Source organism: Centruroides sculpturatus, unplaced genomic scaffold (genome assembly GCF_000671375.1).
Source record: "Centruroides sculpturatus isolate CEXI.00-Female unplaced genomic scaffold, Cexi_2.0 scaffold47, whole genome shotgun sequence".
NCBI lineage: Eukaryota > Metazoa > Arthropoda > Arachnida > Scorpiones > Buthidae > Centruroides > Centruroides sculpturatus.
The window spans coordinates 60,276-84,698 of NW_019384385.1; the positions used below are offsets into that span (position 1 = coordinate 60,276).

At 28.2% G+C, this 24,423-nt stretch overlaps 1 long non-coding RNA gene across 1 annotated transcript; it reads right to left on the reverse strand.

The window, feature by feature from the left end:
- Positions 1-23,702, reverse strand: LOC111618032. The gene is made up of 3 exons (XR_002755511.1): positions 23,625-23,702; positions 23,521-23,548; positions 1-482 (listed from the first exon to the last, which is right to left on the reverse strand). It is a non-coding gene; the product is annotated as an uncharacterized LOC111618032 (long non-coding RNA).
- Positions 23,703-24,423: the final 721 nt, after the last annotated feature.

The following is a 24,423-nucleotide window of genomic DNA, read 5'->3' on the forward strand; positions in this document are numbered from 1 at the left end:
TTTTTAATAGCAAAAGTGGCAAATTTTATTCCAAAAATTTCATAACCACATTTAAGTGCTTGTTTTTCACAGAACTCAAATATAACCATAAAGATTGTGACCGAGCAGGGGCAAATCTATAATACACAATATTCACATTTTTCACTTTTTTTTTTTATCAAGATGCAGGTAAATGATGGTTTTTATATAATGTTCAATGGAATTTTTTTTATATATATATAATATATAAACAAAAGCACACTTTATATATAAATAAAAATGCTGAGAAAAACAGCAACATTCAAGAAACAGCTTCTGCTTTAAGATAATGATCCATTAAATTTTCTATTACTAAGCTGGGTAGGAGTTATGAGTTTTGATGTCAAATCTACCACTGTTGATGGCTAACAGTAGTGCCCCTGCTGGATCCCTTCTAGTGCAACAACACACTACTTATAGACAGGAAACATCTCTCTCCACTTGTCACTCTAAATCTGGGAGTCCTGCAAAACAATTATTATTATTATAAATTGATATGCAATAAAGTGCCATCATCATTAATTGGTTTATAACTTATAAACTTATATAAATTGTATTACAGTGGGTGGTTCTGGATCATAACCTATTAAATTAACATAGATTTCTTTGTAATATAATACTATGATCAGTTATATTATAGTTCAATTGGAAATATTAAATATTCTAGACTAATTTCGGCAAAAAAAAAAATATATATATTTTTGAATGTTAAATATGTTTATATATATATATATACACACACACGAAAATATTGCTTGTTTATAATACAAATTTCAACAAATGTATTTCTGAACACAAGTATTTAAATGTTAAATCAATTTTCTGTACTTATGAAATTAAACTTTTTAAAATATGTATCGTAAGTATAAAATTTTTAATTTTAATTATATCAAGCAATGACTTGAACAAGTTAAATGAATCTGCTTTACAGAAAAACAGATGCAAATAGTATTTCAATTATTGAAATAACAATATAAAAACAGTTAATATTTTATTCAGAATCAACTTGGCCTTGAATACAATCTTATCCTTCGTCATCAATATATACTGTATATATATATAATAAAATAATTTTAAGCATGCTCTTCTACCTACAGTTTATTATTTATTTGCTCCATATTCACATACATGAGATTTTAAATAAAACTGTATTTTTCAGAAAGAAGTTACCTATTAATTACATTTCAATCTTCATAAAAAATGATTTTATTTATTAAAAACTAAAAATTTTTGATTATATTATTTAAAAAAAACTTTCATTTCTTTATCTACAACAAAATTATTCATCTAATTTTATTGCATCAGATCTTCAAATATTAATTAATGTACAGTAAATATACAAGTGAATATAATATTTTTGGCCTTATAAACACAATAATTTTAATATTTCAAACTGTAAAATTTACTAGATATTAATTTATATCAAATAAATTTTGATGATTAAAATTTGCTTGATAATTGCATGTAGGCTACAATACTTTTATAATGAATGTTATTCAATTATGCTTACATTTCATATAATATTTTTTAAATGTTAACAGTTCTTTTAACAATAAATTGGAGTAACATTTTTATTATGATTATTCACAATATACAATTTTTCTTTTTCTTTTCAGGAACATACTATATCATGGTAATTTTACAATAGCAACTGAAATTTCTTTATTTTATAAATGAGGTTCATTATAAATTTCTATAAGTTTCCAATTTCAACTCTGGTTATTTTTCTTTCCTCTATTTACATACAAGAGCCATATTAAATGACAACTTTTCCATATTAATTTATATAATTTGAGTAATTTAGAATATCAAAAACAATTTATTTCTAATTTTAATTTAGTTTATCATTATAAACTAAAAGAAAATATTTCATATGAAGTTTTTACAAATTTTATAATGTTTGTATGATATATCAGAAGATAAAGAAAAATAAACAGTATTAATATTTTCTCAAATAACTTAAGAACTAATGTTAAATAATAGAGATAGGGGGGAAGTAAAAATACCTCCAAATTAATCAATAATGCTAAATTTATTTCAAAATAGTACTGTATTTAAAAAATAAATATAATAAAATGACAGAAATATACACTTTGTTTTAGTAGCAAAATTAATCCAAAAAATTAAAAACTTATCATTTTGGAGAGAATCCAATCAGCATTAGAATTGCATCTTAAGAAAATCAGTCATTGATAACTTTTTCTTATAAAAAATAATTATTGATTACTGAAATGAATTGGTGAGGAGAATGCTGAGAATTATAAAATTCAAAAAATGAGATTAAGAAAAAATTTGGCAGAAAAAATAACAGCAGAATGACTAAGATGAATTGAGCATAGCATATAAAAGAGAGTTTCTAAAAAGATATATTGCATATGAGGCCTGGAAGCAAAAAATGAAGGAAAAGATCAGATATCAAAATCTAACAGAAGCCTTAACCACAAATAGAAAGGAAATTGAAACATTTCATCTGATGCCATCACTGCTAAAAACAATTGAAATGGAAATAACTACAAAATTTATCAATATCACAAAATTTTGATGAACTTCATCATTTAAGACAAATATCTATTGATTTACTTTTTACATACACAAGTTCAAAACTAATGAGATACATGGTATGCCATTTTAGAATGTTGCTCATTTTGTTAAATAAGCAGAAAATTTTCCTAATTTGTGAAACTGATAACCAACTATGATTTCAGGAATTATGCAAATGTTTGCCTATTTCATGAAATGAGCAACAACAATCTTGATTTAGCATAATACAGGTATACCTCGCCTTACGTCGGTAATTGGTTCCAGGAGAGGCGACTTAAGTCGAAAAACGACGTAAGTTGAATTACTTGTCACTAAAGACACCAATATTGAGCACTTAAAGACTGCTAAATAAGACGATAACACAGAAACACAGATGTTTTCATGTTTCATTCTCTAGGATATATAATGATTATATTAACATTTACTGTAAATATACATATTTTAATATGATTTTATGCGCTTTAATGCTTTTCTTGCGATATTATGACTTCAATATTTGTGGCGGATGGACGTAAAGTCAAATAAAATGACTTAAACTTGATTTTTATTTTTCCATATATTTTTTGACAAGCGATGTATAATTGAGAACGACGTAACTTGAGGTATACCTGTATATACACACACACAGTGAATTTATAATTTTTAAATTTTATATTGACTGTTAAATTCTCCTTACAAATTCAATATTGACCATTTTATAACATCATGATAAACAGATAAATTTAAAATCACTTTGCACATTAGAAAAATTTACATTCGTGTATATAAATTTTGCACCTTAAAAAAATCAGTTATTGATAAGTTTTTGTTTAATTTTGTATATAATTAAAGATATTGTGAATTTGTGCAATGAATGAATACTTTTGCATTTTGTTCAAGTTGAAATATGATGATAATAGAATAACAGATGTGATCTAATAATCATTAACACTAGAGTGCCAATAGAGGACACTTCTAGCTCTGGCACTTTTGTATGAACTATTTATAAACAACTTAAAACTACATTTACAGAACTTCACTACATTCAGTTTATTATTTTTATTTTTTCTCCTTTTGAACATTTTTGACCGCTTGTTAGCATCATCAACTTACTCATTGAGCCCTGCATAAAATAAAGCATTAAAAAATTTCAATAATTAAGCAAGCTCTGTATGATTTTCAATATAGGTATATTTAATGTTTTGTCTCCTTTTTTTTCAAAATCATGAAAAGACTTCAAATACATTTTTAATTAATCCAAGAGTATTATTCAAAAACAAAATTTAATTTGTAAATTTTAATCTGAAGTTCAAAGCTCAATTTTATTAAGAGAACGTCCTGATTTATTATCATCACCAGCACACTAACTCACTATGGACTATACCAGAAGTGGCAAACCTATGCCCAAAGTGGCATGTTGAAGAAATCATCTGGCACGTAACGAATTATATGATTTCGGTTTATCATCTTTTTCAATCAGGTTCTTTACATTTACTCTAATTACAGCATATTATTTATTTAAATATAGTTTTTTAAAACTCTTTTTGCCCTGTGGATACTAAGAGGGCTTTTTTATTTAGAAAGCCCACAATGGGACAGCCAGGTGGTCAATCTTGGGTCCACAAGAGCGATAAGCTACCACTTTGACCGCTCGGCCATTCGGCCAAATTTAAATATAGTTACTCGAAGTCTAAAACTTCTGCACGTATAAACATTTTAAAAGAAAAGTATGCTTAATATGCTTACTATGTTGCATGCAGACTCAAAAAGGTTTGCCATCCCTGGACTATACTATATAAATGACCTCAAATTTTGTTTTTTAGGATGAATCTCATTCATTATTTAAATCACATAGTTTGCAGTAGCAAACATTGTCTCAATCCACATTAAGATAAAGAACACTATAATACATAAATTCTCATAATCTAAATCCAAATAGTATTAGAAGAAACAGTTATTTACACTTGCAGATCCAGAAGTACCCAAAGGGAAATTACGTCAAAAATTAAAAATATTTTAATAAATAAATCTCTTTTATTAACTTATGCATGATTAACCTGTGTGTTGTGGATGGTCTAATACAGTGTTTCTCAACGGGGGCAATATCGCCCCCACGTGGGCGTTTTTCCATGTTGAGGGGCGATTAGTAACAATTTATATTTTGTTGGGAGAAAACAATTTTCTGGACAATATAGTAAAACATTATATTAAGAATAATTAGATATTTTATTCATTACATCGTACAATAATTAAACAAACAACATTATACTAGTCACTAGTCTATTCAATGCAGTATGAATCTGACATTAGTCTTGGCCTCAGGCATCGGAATTTTGAAGTGAAGGGGCGGTACTCAAATTCAACCCAGTCAGGGACTTGTGTTGGAACAAACCTATTGTCTGGGTCAGCAATTTTAAAAAGGTTACTACAGTGGATACTTTGTCATCTTCAGTGGCATGTTGAGCAAAAATCTATAAGCTTATATTGTAAATATATATATATTGTATACTGTAATAATGATTTGATGTGTTCCTGGATTCCACCTATTTATTTGAGATTCCTTTAATTCTTGTCATTTGTTTAACTCAGAGGACAGCAATCACATAATACTGTATAACTGCTATTACTTGAAAATGCTTCACGTTCTTATTAGTTGTGCTGAATTAATCTCACTAACTATTTTTGTTGTCGTCATTGAAAAATTAGATCAGTTAACTGTAATTATTCAAAAAGATTACTTTATCAGTTATGAATTATTTGCTATAATGTTTAAAGTCAAGCTAAAAATTAGCTTGAGGGCAGGTTAAGAAAACCTCATGCAGCATCTATTAAGTACCATTACTGAAACCACATTACTTCAAAATATGTTGTGTAGTTTAATATTATCTATGTTTAATAAACTACATTAGATGAAAATATATTAACAAGGACTAACTGTATTTAAGTGAATAAAATATTCCAAAATCTTCCAAAGTTTTTATTGCTTGAAACATATTTAAAGTTTATTGTTGTTTAAACTTTATATAATGATATAATTATTTTAATGAAAATTTACCATATAATCACAATATTAAAGAGTATTTGTAAACATTGATTCTAGTCAGGCCTATGAAAATAACTATTCTAGCTGATATATATATATATATGTCAGCTGCAGCTGTTGCAGCTACAGCTTTTCTGCTATTGCAGCTGTAGCTGCAACAGCAGAAATTACTATTTTCATAGTTAATCCAATTGAAAAAATGTGTATATATATATATATACACACACACATTTTTTCAATTAAACCATGGGGCAGGGATGGCAAACTTGTGATTTTGATTTATTACCTAATCATCCTTTTTCAGTCAGCTTTTCTACATTTATTGTAATTAAAGTATATTTGTTTAATTTATTTAAATATTGTTATTCGAAGTCTAAAACTTTTGCATGCAGACTCAAATAGGTTCACTACCCTTGCCCTAGGGGTTTGTTTATTTGAACCTTGCAACAGATGAGTGGGTATAAACTAACAGTAGTGTCTTACTCATATATTTTCCAAACTATCAAAACCATTTATTGACTGTATTTATGGATTACAGCTGCAACAGCAAAAATTACTATTTTCATAGTTAATCCAATTCAGCATCTTCCAATTACATTGTCATTTACATTTTTTTTTTTGTCTGCACTTTGATGTCATTGTTGCAATCAAGATTTTAACTATGTTTCTCATTCAAACTTGCAGTCTCTTTTGGAGATGGAGTTAGAACCAGTTTTCCTAATTACCCTTTGACTGATAAGCTCTTTTGACTTATAAACTTGATCGTGACTTTTTCCATGCTCAACATTTAATATTTATAATTTTATTTCAAAAAATATTTCTGTGAACCTTAGAATAGAACAACTCTTAGACAATATGAGGAAAGAGAATTTTAATTAAACACCTTACCCTATACAGTCAACATGTTTCCCATGCTTTTCAGCCCAGGGTTTATTTTAACAGCATCTTTGAATCCTAATGTTTAAGAAAATACACTATATACTGACTGTTAATTGATTGTAGTTACTTAAAAAAAATTGAATTTAGTCACTGATGATGAAAATACAACACACATTTATTTAGTTCCACAATAAGTACAAGAAAATACACATACAAGACAACCATTCTATCTCAAACACTGGCAGAATAGAACATTTGGCATACAGCATCCAAACTGTTTCAAACCCACTATGTCCTGACAAAAATTATTTTATCTTTCTCTTTGAAACTGGTGACAATATAAGTTGTTTGATTCAAATATTCCAAAACTAAACATCTGTTCTATCAAACCTTTTTTTTCAAATGATCTCTTGTGCCTGCAATCTCTCTGCTCTACATTCAATGCAACAAACTTTTTAAAATCTTAAATTTACTTATAATTCTACAAAATTACTTCTTCATCCTAATAATAGTTATATATTTTAGGCTGAGAATGGTTTATGTAATAAATATACAGGTATACCTCGCCTTACGTCGGTAATTGGTTCCAGGAGAACGACGTAAGTCGAATTTACTTGTCTCTGAATCTACTTATCACTAGGCTAAACCGTAAATTACCATTCCCGGTTCTGTATTTTATTTATTAATGCATTTTTAATAATATATGGTTAATAAAAATCTATTTTAAGCTTACAAACAAATAAATTTTAGTTTTTAATATAGTACAAAAAAAGTAATCTAAATTTACGAATGCGTGTACTGTAAATACAGTACATACTTGTATATATTTTAATATGATATTATGTGCTTTAAACGTTTTTCTAGTCATATTACGACTTCAATATTTGTGGCGGACAGACGTAAAGTCGAATAAAATGACTTAAACTTGATTTTTATTTTTCCATATACTTTTTTGACAAACGACGTATAATCGGGAACGACATAACTCGAAACGACGTAAGTCGAGGTATGCCTGTATTCATGAAAAGTTCTAAGAAGTCAGCTTGATTGCTGAAATTTATTTTAAAAACTGAGCAAGAGGATGGTAGCCTTACTAAAAATTTTGCCATTTTGGGCCTGGATATTTTTTAGTAGAATTAAAATGAACTCTGACAATCTGTTGTCAAAAACTTTTGATTTATCAGATACGTGTAAATCTTAGGTAAGCCCATTTAATAAATTGAGCCTTTCTGTCTTGGAAAAATTTGCTATTTGATTGCACATTTTGATATTGCAAAGATTAGATTACAACATCTATACTCATGAAAAAACTTTCACAAACCACTTATTCCAATTAGAAGAGAGTAAGGAGTATGGATCTGGTCACATAGCCCAGTCTTTTCTTAAAATAATTGTTTCAAATTGTAATATATCCACTATTTGTTGAAAAAGTGTTAAGCCCACTACAAACTGGGCAATGCCACTGCTTTCAACATGACATCAGAGGCAATTTCTATAGTCACGAGTTTTCCTTTAACAATATGGCAATGTCACCACTTGTGATATCAATCATTATGTAATTCTACAGAACCAATGAACATTTTGCCCACTCCTCTATGAACTATTACTTGGTAGTTTGTTTTGTAAAATGGCAACGACCTGTGATTTGTCAATGTTAGCTACTTCTGTTTGTTTATTAAATTTTACCCAAATAATCAACAAATTAAATTGGGGACTGATAGATTTATATAAATTTCAATAAAATTATTGAAATAATTTATATTCTTACATCTTTGAAAATCTATCAGACAGCTTTTTGTTTCATAATCCCAGCATAGTGAAGACATGGCCAAAATGTGAAAAGATCATTGCACAAATGCACATCATCTTTGTGGCCCATGGTGCATGCTCTTTTCTTGCAAACTTTCAAATGTGCATGAGCATTGTTGATCATCACCCAAAAAACCCAACTTCTTGGATCAGAGACATTGAATGTGACAAAGAACAGACACCTACTTTCCATCAAAAGGTATGATGTAGAGTGATGCTGAGTTGATGACGAGGCAACCAACAGTCAACCAGGCGACAACTGAACAAATTTCATTTGATGTTGCCTTCAACCAGTTTGCTTTGAGTTTGCTGTGGCCTTAATAGACAAGACATCATGTGCATGAAGAATCATAGTAACAGGAAATCTATTAGCAGAAGCAATGTTGAACAGAAGAGATAATGAATCAGCAACACATAGTTATAATTATTTAATTCAATTCATTATTATATAAAATGAGCTTTGTAAACTAAAATATGTAAAATGGATAGATGAAGATGATATTGATGCTAGATGGCTTGAACTGCTATCTGATACAATGGAAAATAACATGCCAGTAATATCACTTAATTAATACAGCACTTCCAAATGTGTGAGAAGAAGCTTCAGGAAGTCTTATGACAGCTTTATTATACCCATAAAAATCTACTGGAACCAGCCAAATTATTGTACAATGATTTGGCTGGTTCCAGTAATTTTTATGGGTATAATAAAGCTCAAAGTCTTTTTCTGTGATGCTTATTTCCTGATTTTGGTGACATTTTTTATCCAAAACTTCCTGTAGTTGTAGTCTGTATAAAGTGCACTTTATTTCCATGTTGAATCTTACTGTCAGATCTGCTTCAAGTATTCTTGTCACAACTTTCCTTTAGACATTTTCATTGAGCTTTACTTTTCAACCTGGTTCCACCAGTTTTTTTTTTTAAATGGAATTTCAAGTATTTTTCAGTCATAATAACTTCTTCATAGTTTTCATGATATTTCTATATTTACTAGATAATCATATGATAGAGTGCAGTAAGTCATGCCATCTGGTAACTTATTGACTATATCCCAAAATATAAAATATAGGATATTATTTTATACTCTTATTTTTAAATCATTAGGTTTGTATTAATTAATAGATCAAAAATAATTACAGGTGAAATCACATGAAATGCTGTTTTCACTTGATAGCTAATTGACCAATATGTTAAAACCTTCAAAAGAGCTATTAAACACGTGCATACTCCTAGATTGCTTAAATCCAAAATGAACCAATAATTAACCAAATTTATTCAAAATTTAAGATGTCCATAGTACTCATCATAGACACTAAATAGTGTAAATTTCATCTAAATAAGTTCATTGGTTGTGCAGATGTTAAGGATCAAAATTAGCACTAACATTACGGATGTGGCTGAGCTTTACTATAGTGCTACCATGCTCTATGATGAGATCTCTCTCATTATGCTTAGCAGAATAGTTTCAAAACTTTATAATTGATGTATGTCTCTGGTTAATCATTTCCATTATTAGTTTTTGATTTACTAAGCTTAAATTTGGCTTTTTTTTTTTAGTAACTTCAATTACACAGAGATACATTAAATATGTAGACTATCATTCTCAAAAATTAAAACACATACAGTAGTCAGGCAGAGCAAAATAGAAAAACTGAACACATTTATAGAAATTGAATGATTATTCATATAAAGTAATAGAACAATGGCTAAATAACAGTAATACAGAAAAATACATTACATGTTCAAATGATCTATAAAAAGCTGTTACATTCCCACAGTTATTAAAACCACACATTATTATTCTTGTTCCTGTATTTAATAATAATAAAAATATGTTAAAAACTAATGAAATCATTTACCAAGAAACTGATATGATGCTACAAAATAATGTTATATACAGAATTTCTTGCAGTTGCCAACCAAAATATCAGTACATAGGTGAAACTGGAAGAGCATTAAAAACTAAAATAAAAGAACATTTATGCACAATAAAATATAATTAAATCAATTCAGCAGTTGCCATGCATTGCTGAATTGGAAAGATTGCAATGTCTCACTAGATGATGATAAAATTCTCAAAAAGGAAAAAATTATTATTAAAAGGAAACTATATTTTAATAATTTCTAAACATTCGTAACAGAAAATACAATGCATTTAAATAAAGGTATATCCATTAGTGAGATCTGGCAACCACTACTAAATAATTGGTACAGTCCATTAAAGATCACTTCCATTTATAATACACGATGTTGTAATAATGTCAATTTTGTTGATTCTCACACAGTGCTGTTTTATGTTTTTATGGTTGTTTAAAACCTTTTAATTTCACCTTTTTAAACACAACTAGTTTATTGTACTTTTATCCATATACATGTATATGGCAATTTATGTTGTTTAATTTTTTGTTGTTATATTTATTTATTTTATGAAAGTTTCTTAATATATCCAGTTTAATTGCCAGTTTGAATACTAATCTGTGTTGAATAATCATATGCCAAGTAAAAATTTTTTGTAAATAATTTAGATAAACTGCGTATGTGCGTGAAGTAATTTAATATTGATTTTTGTTTTGATAAGATCTGTAAAAAAAAAAAAAGAAATAATAAAAAAATAAAATAAAGACCAAAGAGATAAATAGAACCCAAAATGCATTTCCAAATACAACGAAAGCCTACATATTCAATTAATGTATCTCTGTATGATTTAAGTTAGATCAAAAACCTAAATTTTGGCTTTTTTTAGTATGTCTTTTTTATGTTTGTTCAAGAAAGTTGTTATTCTCCCACTTGGCATTTAAGTTAAAAAATGCCAAGTGGGAGATTATGGTTCATTCTGTTAAGCTTTTTTCCAATTGCTGCTTCAACATTGAAAACTCTTCTATAACAGTCTTTGGTTGTTACATCAGTTTCAATTTCAGAATTGTCAGATTCTTTGGCCTTCAAACTGTAATTTTAATTTTAAAATTAAAAAGTAGCCTCGAATGAGAAGTGAATGAGTAGTGTGTAAGTGATCTAATGTTATGACTTGTTTTTGAGCCAAAAACTGCCATACTATTATTGCTCCTACAGAAGGCTGACTGTAACGTTTACAATCCAACCAAGGATGCATTTCAGAATCAGTGAAAATGGGATTTAAAACTAATCAATAAACAAATTTCATTTATTTATTGATCTATAAATTGGTGATATTATAATATATTGACATTTTAACAGAAATACTCTATTCAAAGATTGATTCAAATATTAAAAATAGGCAAAACTGGCAACAGTCCCTGTAAATCAGGGCTATCTAGTCACCTTATCTACAGCATGCAAGATAAATGAAATACTGTATGAACAAAGTTTTTTTTTTACAAATCCTCAGTGAAAATGTGGAGAACTACAATTTTCAATCATTTTTAACTAATTCTGTGACAGTGGCAATACTGTCTGTTTAATTTAGGTGACCATTGTACTCATCCTCCTCTATTGCCTGTCTTCATGAAATTTGGCATAACAAGAGACATGGTTCAAATCAATGATCTTTAATATTGGCATTAAAAAACTCCTACAGATGGCAGCATCTAGCTTTAAAATAGTTCTGAATGTGGAATATTACATTGTTCTGACATTTGAATACTTGATTGTTTACAAGGTATGTTGATGTTTAGAATGGAATTAATAGTAAATATAAGTGATATAACTTTTGTAGATAATTTGACACACATTAAAGGTGGTAAACAGTTCCATTTTTTTTTTCTATTTTAATGCACTCTTTTTTTCTCTGTGCTAAGCAAAACCTTTTGGGTAAGAACTATATTAGGCTTCAAATATTGATATTTCTTTCATGTATTTTCATTTATATAATTACAAAACCAAGAGCTGAGCAATATCAATGAAAATTTCATACTGATGCCATATTTACATGTTTAGATGTGAAAGTAGAATGACTTTAGCCCATTTACTAAAATTCCAGAGGTCACCAGATAATCAATACTGTAGAGCATTGATTATCCAAATGAATTGGGGACTGGGGTTATTTGGAAAATTGATTTTTCAGATAACAGATTATGTACAAAAAAATATATTAATCTATCCCATGTTGAAATTCGTTCAAATCCTGACAAGTCCTTAAGTATCCTCTCATGGTCGTGCCAGTGCTGCCAGCTAAAACATGCACACCAACAAAAATAATATTCGAGTAGCCCAAGACATAGCCAAAGATTGCAGCACCACAACACTAGTGGGAATTTAAATTTGCCGACTGGGAAGATTTCAGTTAATTGATGTTTCGGTTGATCAACATTTGGATAATCAATGCTCTACTGTACTTTGTTTTTGACTGCTAATAAGTCTCTTCCATCATTTTCAAGCTTCAGTAGCTAATAAACTGACTTTAAAACAAAATTTGATCACAATACACACACACACACAAAAAACAGTAACATAATGGAGATCAGATAACTTGATTCAAATTATATTTACATTTTGACAATGGTTACAAGAACTTTTTCAGATGGAAATTACCAGATAGCACTAATAGTAGCCCCTAAAAAAGTCTCGGAAAGTATGGGCCAAGTATTTGCAAGTCCGGCTTCCTTATAATACATGATTTTAGGAGTAGAGATCACTTGCCTGGCCACAGTCACGACAAGGAAAGGAATCATAATTTGCCAAAATATTGAGCATTGTGTGTGACCTTTCACTAAGCAAATAATACAGGTCAGTTAATGAACTGCAGTATTTGCTATCAATTACAATTTAAGTCCTTTTTTAATTACAGAATTAACATTCACGCATAGTTGATTTTTGAAATAAAATGATAAACTTACAATTCCTCCAAATTAACATATTAAGAAATTTGACGGTTAAATACTTATTACAATCTCTTTGTTATATTAGCAAAAAAAATTCATCTGATCTTACAAAAGAAAGAATTTTTTTTTTTATAAAACTAATTTAGTACAGCCTTTGAAACTAATAATACAGTAAGACCTTGTTTAGCACTTCCTCAATTAACCCTGATTCTATATAACGTGGTCTGCTCAAAGCCTTTAAAAAAGCTCAATTTATTGTGACATTTCATCAATTCGTATAATACGATTATTCGCAAACACAAACCAATCAGCAAAAGGTGGCAATTCATCGTAGCACTGTACTTCCCCTAAATCTATGTTTGATGCAATTATGGAAAAAATATAATATCATGGATGCTGTAGGCAATGTCAACTGATGAATGGAGTGTGGAAGAAGATATGGCTGAAGGTTATCCAAGGATTCTCAACTAGATGAGCATCCTTTCACTGACCAAACTGTCAATCTAATCAATACAGTAGGACTAGGTGGTGTAGATGAGCAGGATGTTGAGGAGTTACTGCAGGTTTCTAGTGAAAACCTTACCAATAAACCATCTTCAAGAACTGGCAGATCGGCAACAGTGATTCTGAAAATGAAGAACCCAAAGAACTTGCTACAGATTTCCTTAGTGAAAGTTTGGTAATAAACCAAAATCAGTGATCAAATTGTAGTGAATGATCCAGATTTTGAAAGAAGTGCAAAAGCAAGATGAGGCATTTTGGATGAGATCTCCTGCTACTGACATTTGCTTAATGAGAGAACAAGAAAGCATGCAGCTAACCTAACCTGCAGGTCATACTGTATGTTTGAAAACAGATACATGATATGTAATGGGACAAGTTGATGATGATTTTAAACTGCTATTATGAACGCATTGAAAAAGCTTTTTGTTTGTATAAAGACACCAAGAGAATCTTTAGAGGTGGTGAAAATCCCATGCACTGCAGAAATATTTGCCTGCCATTGAAAGTTTTTCAAAACCACCAAACACACATAAGCATACCTTTAGTTCTCTTCTATTCATTTTCAGTATATTCCATTCATGATATAACTGATATTAGAATGATTATAGAGGTGATGTGAAAATCTTCAAGGGAAAATTTATCTAAGTCAAATTACCTAGGCCCTGAAGTATATATAAAAGTGATCTGACATCTTCAGATCACATACAGTGGGTGATCAGTTAACGAACAGTTTGGACTGCAAACAAATCTGACAATGAACACTTCCGTGAAAGATTTTTATGTTCGGACAACAAACACATGATGAGATGCTGCATTTAAGATTTGTAAAACTATATTTTAATGGTATCTATACATGGTTTATGGAAAGAGAATTTCACAGTTGTATACATAACTTTTTTTGCACTAGTTAATTTCTGTTCTCTGAATTTTTTTAAGTGCTTTTCTGAACTTTATTTAAAAAACCATTATTATTATGGGGTCTAAAAAGAGTGGAATATCAAGAACTGTGTTCACTACAGAAACTAACAAGAGATAATAGTCAAGGTAGAGTGGGGCAGATGTCTGATATTGTAGGCAGATGACTAATAGGTCTACAGTAGATTTATCTTAGCTAAGAAAGATATAATCAAAAGACTCAAGCAGATAAAGAAGTAACAAAAATCACATAAAAAACAAATGTTCCATCCATGAAAAAACAGATTGCTTTTAGTTTGTTATTACATATAAACATAGTAAGAAAGTATATAATTTTTGTATAATATTTTTTGGGATCTCCAGAACAAATTAATCAAATTCCCACAAAAATCTATGGTAAATTGATAATCAGTTAACAAACAATTCAGATAGCAAACATGGTCTTGGAACAGATTATGTTCATTAACCCATCACCCACTGTATTTGATTTCCTAAATAGGAAAATGAAAGCCAGCATTATGAAAACTATGAAATCTGTTTTTCATTGTGTAGATAGTTGAAATGCACACAACAAAGCACAGGATTTCTAATACAAAGGTTCTATTGCAAGATTTCATACTTCCAGAATAAAGGCAAAGGTGCATCAACCAGAATAGTAATCTTAAATAACAAGGCATACAGATTATACTAACATGCAATATTTTCTTTATGGCACTATTAGTTAAGTGTGAAATTAATACAGCCAAAACTTAGTACAAATCATGTTTTGCTTTCCAGCACAACTTTTCAAGATCAGGCAATATGGACATTTAGTTTGAAAGTGATCTTGTTTTCTCCAAATTTTCATCATATTCCCACTTTTTACATTAGTTATTTTAGTTCATTATCAATTTAGATTATGCATATGTTATGTAGCCTTAAATGATTTGTTTTACAACTTGATTTCTCATAGAAACAAATTAAGTCAAATAAATATTAATAGTATCAGTATATAACCGGGCTGACCAAGTTCATAAAAACATTTTTGATATTTGTTAAGTCTAAGAAGGAACTATAGAGTGGTTGTGGCCGAAGTTTTCATCTCTAAAATGTGTACATCAAATGTTGAGTGCTGCCATCTTGTAAGCCTACAAGTTTGACATTGATGTTTGGAATGTTGAGCATGATTCCAATGACATTCCAAAAACCATTGTCAAACATCTAGGATTACAAGATGGCAGCACTCAATGTTTGACATTCAGGTTTTAGAGATGAGAACTTCAGCCGCAACTTCTCTATTGATATTTCAGCAGTCAAAACCATTTAAACAAAATTCATATCAATTATTATAATTAAATCTTATTATTATTTAGCACAGAGCAGTTTAAGGAATAACTTTTTAATATTAAAAATATAATTCAAATAATATTTTCTGAAAATTCATCATTTGGAATTCTGATTGCTTATCAAAATATAAAATTAACATAAAGTTAACGGCTTTTACAGTTCTCATAATTTCCTTATGATTGGTAAAGTAGATTAGAAGAAACAGATGTTATAATTTAAAAAACTGATTCATGTTATTGTTAAAATGGATCTGGTATTTTAAATTTGATCCTAATCTTAATTTTTTGTGAGATAGTTTAATTTCATATCAGCTATGCCTGTAATGAAGCAAACTAAAACAAAAATGCATACTAGTACTACATATTTAAAGTTCAAATCAATTATTAAAGATTTCTTTTGGGGGCTATAAAATGCTTGGATATATTTTATTTAAACTAGTTTAAACACATTAAATATTAAAATATGTAAAGTTTATATGTAACTTACAAACATCAAAATTAAAAATAATAAAATTTATTATTTTTAATTTTGCAAAAACAGAAAATATAATGAACCAAACAAAACTTCAGGTAAGAAAATTTTATAACAAAAAAATCATTTTGAATTAATGTTTATTAATGTTATATTCTACATTTTCATGTTCATTACATCATTTAAACATTTTTCTGAAAGTGTTCAAATTAAGTTTGGAAAACTGCCAACTTAACAAAATTTGATAAATTATGTAAAAGTATTTAAACAATTTACAATCTGAAACATTCAAAAAACAAACTTTAATCAATTAAGATGAAATAAAACTATTTTAAATTAGGGCATTTCTTTAAAATATTTCGAAAGCCATGATGATAACACAAATCAAATATTCAATTAAGTTCTTAAATTTTTTTTTTTTTACAAATGATACTTTTGAAGACTTGAAAAAACTTCTGTAAATAAAAAATTGTGAACTGTATATTCTTCTTACAAATAATAGCAAAGTTTATTACAGTTTTAGTTACAAAAGCAGTCTTATAACTGACTAGTTCACAAAGGATTGGCAAATATATATATAACTGTGAACTGTTTTTTAATAATAAACTTCAAGGAACCCTTTTTGTTCTTTAATCTGAAACATCATAAAACAATTTAGTTTAACTGAAAATATATATATTCCAAGTATAATAGTAGTTTATAGGTTATTTTGATTAAAATCATCATCGATAACTTGTCAATATTAAAAATACATTAGTTTTATAAAATAATTGCATTAAAAAAATTACTCAAATTTTTATGTTAAGCAAATTCTACTGAATTAAAAATTGCCAGGAGCTTCTTTAATATATATTAAATACATTAAAAACAGAAAACAATTTTGACAATAAGAGACATATACTATATATACAAGCCATTTGCTAAATAGCCAAGGTATACAAGTGTTCACCTACCATTTTGACTTATTCAATACTTATATGGTCTTGGAGTGGGTACACAATGTGCACAAACCTGTTTATCAAGAGATCTCATATCAGTAAGCATGGCACAATGATTGGCTGCACACTGCACATTCACTATTGAGATATCAAAAAATGGCAAGTCTACTGTCATGATACAGTGAGTATTTAGGCAACACTTCCATATTGGTAGACATGGAAGGATATCTGATCGCCAACCATCACAAACTTGGTAAAAAAGTTCCACACTACAACTTCTGCATTAGACAAGAAACTGGGAAGAAACGAAAATCTGTGCAGACACCAGAGAACATGGAGCACGTGAGAAGTGCTATCAATCAAAGCCAAACAATCAATGCAAACATGCATTGACACAAACTATCAGAGAGGGCAGTATGTCAGGTTTTGCATTCAAACTTAATTATCAAGTGCACAAAATCTGGATGGTGGTGGAGTTGTTGACAGATTTTGTTGCAAGGAAAGCTTTCTGTGGGCAACTTCTAACCCTAATGCAGAACCAGATGTCATTTGATGACTGATAATGTCAGGACATATATTTTGAATTACCAGGCAGTGTGAATAAACAAAGTATGAGATACTGAAATAACAGTAACCCTTGCCAACTGCATGAGAAACCTCTTCAGTTAGAGTTACTGTATGATACAGAATATCTTCTTTTGGAGTAATTAGCGCTTATATTTTGAGAATGAAAATGGCTGTACACTTAGTTGAATCAGAAAGGTATGTGCAGATGTTGATCAAGTATATGTTTATAGCATTATGAGACCTGGACACTGACCTGCAAGGGTTTATTTTCAACAAGACTGAGCTGAGCACATACCACACAGCAATCCAAGGATACTTTAAGAACGTTTCAGCATCAAATTATTTCTTGTCTTGGGGATACCCCTTGGCCAGACCAATCACCCAATATGTTGGCTTGTGATTCCTCAAAAGAAATGCAATATACAGCAACCTTTGTGCCAACATTTCATTGATTACTGGGTGATTAGTCACTGATTTATGACCACCTGGGCCTTCATGTTCTCTGGATATGAACTAACGTAATTTCTGGATGTGGGTCACTTAAAAAATCTATATATATAACCCATTGAATGGGTACCCATCTGCCCGCATAACGGTATGCCAAAAACGGGCACTAGAGGCGCCCTAGCAAAGATTTTAAATTAACAATAAATTATTTTAATACAGCCAAAACTTAGTACAAATCATGTTTTGCTTTCCAGCACAACTTTTCAAGATCAGGCAATATGGACATTTAGTTTGAAAGTGATCTTGTTTTCTCCAAATTTTCATCATATTCCCACTTTTTACATTAGTTATTTTAGTTCATTATCAATTTAGATTATGCATATGTTATGTAGCCTTAAATGATTTGTTTTACAACTTGATTTCTCATAGAAACAAATTAAGTCAAATAAATATTAATAGTATCAGTATATAACCGGGCTGACCAAGTTCATAAAAACATTTTTGATATTTGTTAAGTCTAAGAAGGAACTATAGAGTGGTTGTGGCCGAAGTTTTCATCTCTAAAATGTGTACATCAAATGTTGAGTGCTGCCATCTTGTAAGCCTACAAGTTTGACATTGATGTTTGGAATGTTGAGCATGATTCCAATGACATTCCAAAAACCATTGTCAAACATCTAGGATTACAAGATGGCAGCACTCAATGTTTGACATTCAGGTTTTAGAGATGAGAACTTCAGCCGCAACTTCTCTATTGATATTTCAGCAGTCAAAACCATTTAAACAAAATTCATATCAATTATTATAATTAAATCTTATTATTATTTAGCACAGAGCAGTTTAAGGAATAACTTTTTAATATTAAAAATATAATTCAAATAATATTTTCTGAAAATTCATCATTTGGAATTCTGATTGCTTATCAAAATATAAAATTAACATAAAGTTAACGGCTTTTACAGTTCTCATAATTTCCTTATGATTGGTAAAGTAGATTAGAAGAAACAGATGTTATAATTTAAAAAACTGATTCATGTTATTGTTAAAATGGATCTGGTATTTTAAATTTGATCCTAATCTTAATTTTTTGTGAGATAGTTTAATTTCATATCAGCTATGCCTGTAATGAAGCAAACTAAAACAAAAATGCATACTAGTACTACATATTTAAAGTTCAAATCAATTATTAAAGATTTCTTTTGGGGGCTATAAAATGCTTGGATATATTTTATTTAAACTAGTTTAAACACATTAAATATTAAAATATGTAAAGTTTATATGTAACTTACAAACATCAAAATTAAAAATAATAAAATTTATTATTTTTAATTTTGCAAAAACAGAAAATATAATGAACCAAACAAAACTTCAGGTAAGAAAATTTTATAACAAAAAAATCATTTTGAATTAATGTTTATTAATGTTATATTCTACATTTTCATGTTCATTACATCATTTAAACATTTTTCTGAAAGTGTTCAAATTAAGTTTGGAAAACTGCCAACTTAACAAAATTTGATAAATTATGTAAAAGTATTTAAACAATTTACAATCTGAAACATTCAAAAAACAAACTTTAATCAATTAAGATGAAATAAAACTATTTTAAATTAGGGCATTTCTTTAAAATATTTCAAAAGCCATGATGANTGGTGAGATTAAAATGTGTGTGTTAAATACAACCCACTGCATACTTTTTTTATTCATTAGTGATCAATAATTACAACTTGATTCTCATATAAAACAATCTTTTGAACATAATTTTCACTTTAAATGGGATAAAATATAATTAAAATTTTCAAACAATTATGATTAATTTCAAGGCATTCTATTGTTAACACTATCTAGTTTACAGATGATCTTGTTTGTCAAGCCAATTTTCCTTTAAAAAACAAAGGTTGTTATAGATTTACAGTTTTACATGTTATTTTATCATCCGAATGGCTTTAGACTCATATGTAGTCTACACAAAGTAAATTTACAGACTATTGGGAAGTCTGTTATTCTCCATGTAAAATGCGTTGAATTCCTCCACACAAAAGCAAATTATGCTTTAATATCTAAAAGCTTATGGCAGTCCCAAAGTAAATGCCAACTAAAATGTTTGAAACTTTATCCTAGTTGGTGTGATCCAACACATGACTTTTTTTTTATATTAAAAAGACATTTTATGCTAATTTTCTAAACATTTTTTTCTTTAACAATTACTGTTTTAATTGTTTCACATTAACTTACGTATAAAGTAACAAATCCCAAAATATCATGACAACTATTATTGGTTATTTAATATTTTTTTGAAAATACCTAAAAACTCCTGTCTGCAGAGGCATTTGCAAGCACTTCTTCAAACTCCAGAAAGTCTTAAATAAAACTAACATTGTAAATATAAATTCAAATTAAAAGCAATGAGGTATTATACTTCTTTAAAAATGTTAAATCTAAAAATAAAATATCTCTATAGTATTAACAAGTAAACTGGACTATTTTGTCCCAGCATGCATCTAGTCATACCAGTATAAAGGAACAACAGTTGGTGAATGAATGTATCCACTGATGAGGCCTGTTAAAACTAGCAAAATGCATTTGGAATTGTTGAAAATGGAATATTTGGAAAAAGTTAAAATAAATGTCTAGTATTCATTTTTATTTGGTTTGTTTGCCTTGAAAAATTGCTCAAAATTGGATATAAAGTTTATAATATTACTTGTTAATACCCTAGAGATATTTCATTTTTAGATTTGACATTTTTTTCCCATACAAATCAAGAGTGATATGATATCAAATCTAAATTTGATAGAGTATTATTTTCTGAATGCATTTAGATATAGCATGTAACTTAACTTTTATAACAAATTATACAATCTAACTTGTAATTTTGGCTTGCATCCAATGTTACATTCTGGAACTTCTCAATTTTATTATTATTCCAAATGACTATGCACTATTCATTTGAAACTTATTCTATGCACAAAATATATTTTTGTATAGATGGACCTCAAATGTAATATCAGTTAAAAACTTATTTAAAATATCTAGAAATGTGAAAGCTGAAAACAATCCAAACAATTTTGTTAACAATGAATCATGCTAATGGCCATGATTATAACAACATTATGTATAAAATATATCATCTAAAAATTTGTAAGCTCTGCACATTAATTACATAAGTGGAAAGTTTTTTCTACTAACCAAGACAATGGAACAACAAAATATTTTATTCACTTACAACTTTCGCTAAGTATACATACAACATTGTCACAGCACTTCATAACCTTCTCCGACTTTGTGCCAAAACTTAACATCTCCCTCCAACTTTGTAACCCTTCTTTGAACTTTGACCCCAAACTTAGCATTGTCTTTTCTCAAGTGTTCCCAGCCCTCTATCTGGGCTATCTTTCCAAAATTAAAACTGATTTACCAGCTAATGTATTAAAAGTTTTCCATATATCCTATAAATTAATTCTACAGTCATATATATATTTAAAGGTGCCAATGGATATACTAATTACTTTTCTTTTAAAATGCTTATCCAATTTCTAAAATACATCTTTACAGAGACAAAAGTAGAAAAATATTATAAGTTTTGTTTACATGCATATAATATAAATTTTTAAAACGCTTAGTAGTTTTCATTAATTTATCATTAATAAGACAACGTTTTATTTGATTATTTTTCTCTGATCAACAAACTGAATAAAAATTCTTTCCATTGGATAAAAGAATATAATCACCCTGACCTAATATAGGGAGCAATTGTTTTAGGATGGCTATAAGATCTGAAAACTATCTAAAAGATTTATATTTTAATCATAAAATTAAAAAATATCTAACTAAAATATTTAAGTTTTCATCTCCATAATATCCATATACACAGATTGATGTAAGAAATCCCCTTGCAGCTACATATCCTGTTAACTCTTGTATATTTTCAGTATACACAAGAAAATGTTTTATACTGAAAAATTTTATAAGTTTTATATTAATAAATTTTATGTAAATAAATTTATTTGCTCCTTTTTCTTATTTATTTGTAATTTAACAGCAAATATTTTTGCTGGGTACAACTATTTTAGAAATAATTGCAAAATTACCCTGTATTTAATATCTTCAAATATCTTAGTATAATATAAATTAAGTATATTATTAGTAAAATTTTATGCTTACAGTAATTGCATCCAAATTATTAAAAGCTTAAATTCTGTGATCTATTAACAGATAACCATTTAAAATCTACCATATTTTTTACACTCACATTTTAATTTCACATGTGATTTGCAATTTTTAATGTAAAACTGAAAACTAACACACATTCACCAATATACTATTTCTTAATGAAATTCTACATTTTGAAATTATTAACAGATGAACAATTTCAATTTTCTACTTTGTATTTGCTTCTGCTGATAATATCTACTATTACTTATTTATTGTTCCAAACACTGTTAAAGCAGGAATTTTGCTAAATGTGCATTTACATTATAATAAATTCTTCATTTTGTTTCTCCACTCTTGACATACATGACACTAATAGTAGCTTCCCCATAAGCAGTAAAGGGCTTTTTTTTTTTTGTATAGTTGTAAAGTTTTTCTTTTTACTGAAGTAGAAAAATATAAGATGACTAAAACGCAACTTAAGATCCTCCATTTTTAACTCAAAAACCTTGAGTGTAATAACAAAACTTTTCTTTGTAATATCTGTTACATAACATCATAGCAAAACTAACAAAAACAATTGACTATAAATTGCCATTAATCACTACTAGCAACATCTTATGTAAAAAAAAAAAAAGTAAAACTTTTTCATCAACTCTATATTACAGTAAATATACAACATATCAATTAATCATCTTTCACCAAATGATACAAGGTCAAATTAAACCAACAATGTAATATAGTGGTTGATGTTATAATAATCATACACATTTAACATGGCATGAATCAAATTTGTTATAATACAGATTAACTTGTATTTGATCAAATATTTTTTAAAGAAAAAAAAGCACTACTTTTCACGAAAAATTGCTAAATTTTGAAATGTTAAAAATTTTAGAATTTATTTTTATAATTAAAAAACATTATTACAAGAATATAAAAACCTTTATAAATGTGAACAAAAAATTTTTCAATAAAGGATTTAAAAATTGATTAATACAAGCTATATCGTAATGATATGAACTGCAAAAATGGTAAAATTATTGAATTGGTCTCATGTATTTTAATATAATAAAATTAAAATTATTTCTATTAAATTGCACATATTCCAAAAAATTTTAAATGTTCATCTTACCATCATCATCACTGTCTGGTTCACCATCCTTTAAAATATAAAAATTGTATAAACAAAATTATTTTTTAAATTTTAATTAAGAAAAATTGTGTGTTTTTACTTACCAAATCTCCCAAATCTGTTCCTCCACCACCTAACCCTCCCATCTGTCTCATCATCTGAAATTATTTCAATATAATAATAATAAGCAGATGTAAACAAATACTTAAAATCAATTTTAAAAAAACAAAATAATATTTTTAAGAAATCAAAAAATACTGGTGCAACTTTTCTTTCATAATATATATTTTCATTTTTAAGAGGGATTAATGTTCATACACTAAGATTAAATTTTGGAATATAAATTAAAATATATACCAAATAAATTATTTCAAAGCAAGTTTTTAATACTTTCCATTTTCTTATGTTAATAAAATTTATTTAGAGCACATTTAAATCTATTAAAACAGAAATGTGTTTATTAAAGTTTAACCATTTTAGTTCAGCTATCTCCAACAAACAAATCTGTAATAAATATAACATCCATGAAACTGAATAAAATAAATTAAACGAAATGTGAAATTTGAAAGCATTTTGCGTTCATAGAACAGTTTCAATATACAGGTATGCAGGATTTGATTAATGCACAAAATTAATTGCAGCAATCCCTTTATATCTGAGGCAGAAATTTTAATTAATGTGCCTTTAATTAATGTCTTTATTTAACATAGATATGTTTTTCTTGGCAAATAAGGTATTGGTGAATTTGCTATTTTCCTGCTGAGGATGATTTCCAATAATTATGTAGTTTAATCACAATAATTGTGAAATTTAATACATTATTGCTAATGTGATATTGTGCCTTTGTTTAGAAGATAATTTTAAAACTTTACTTCACATTTTGTTCATGTAAAATGAAACTGG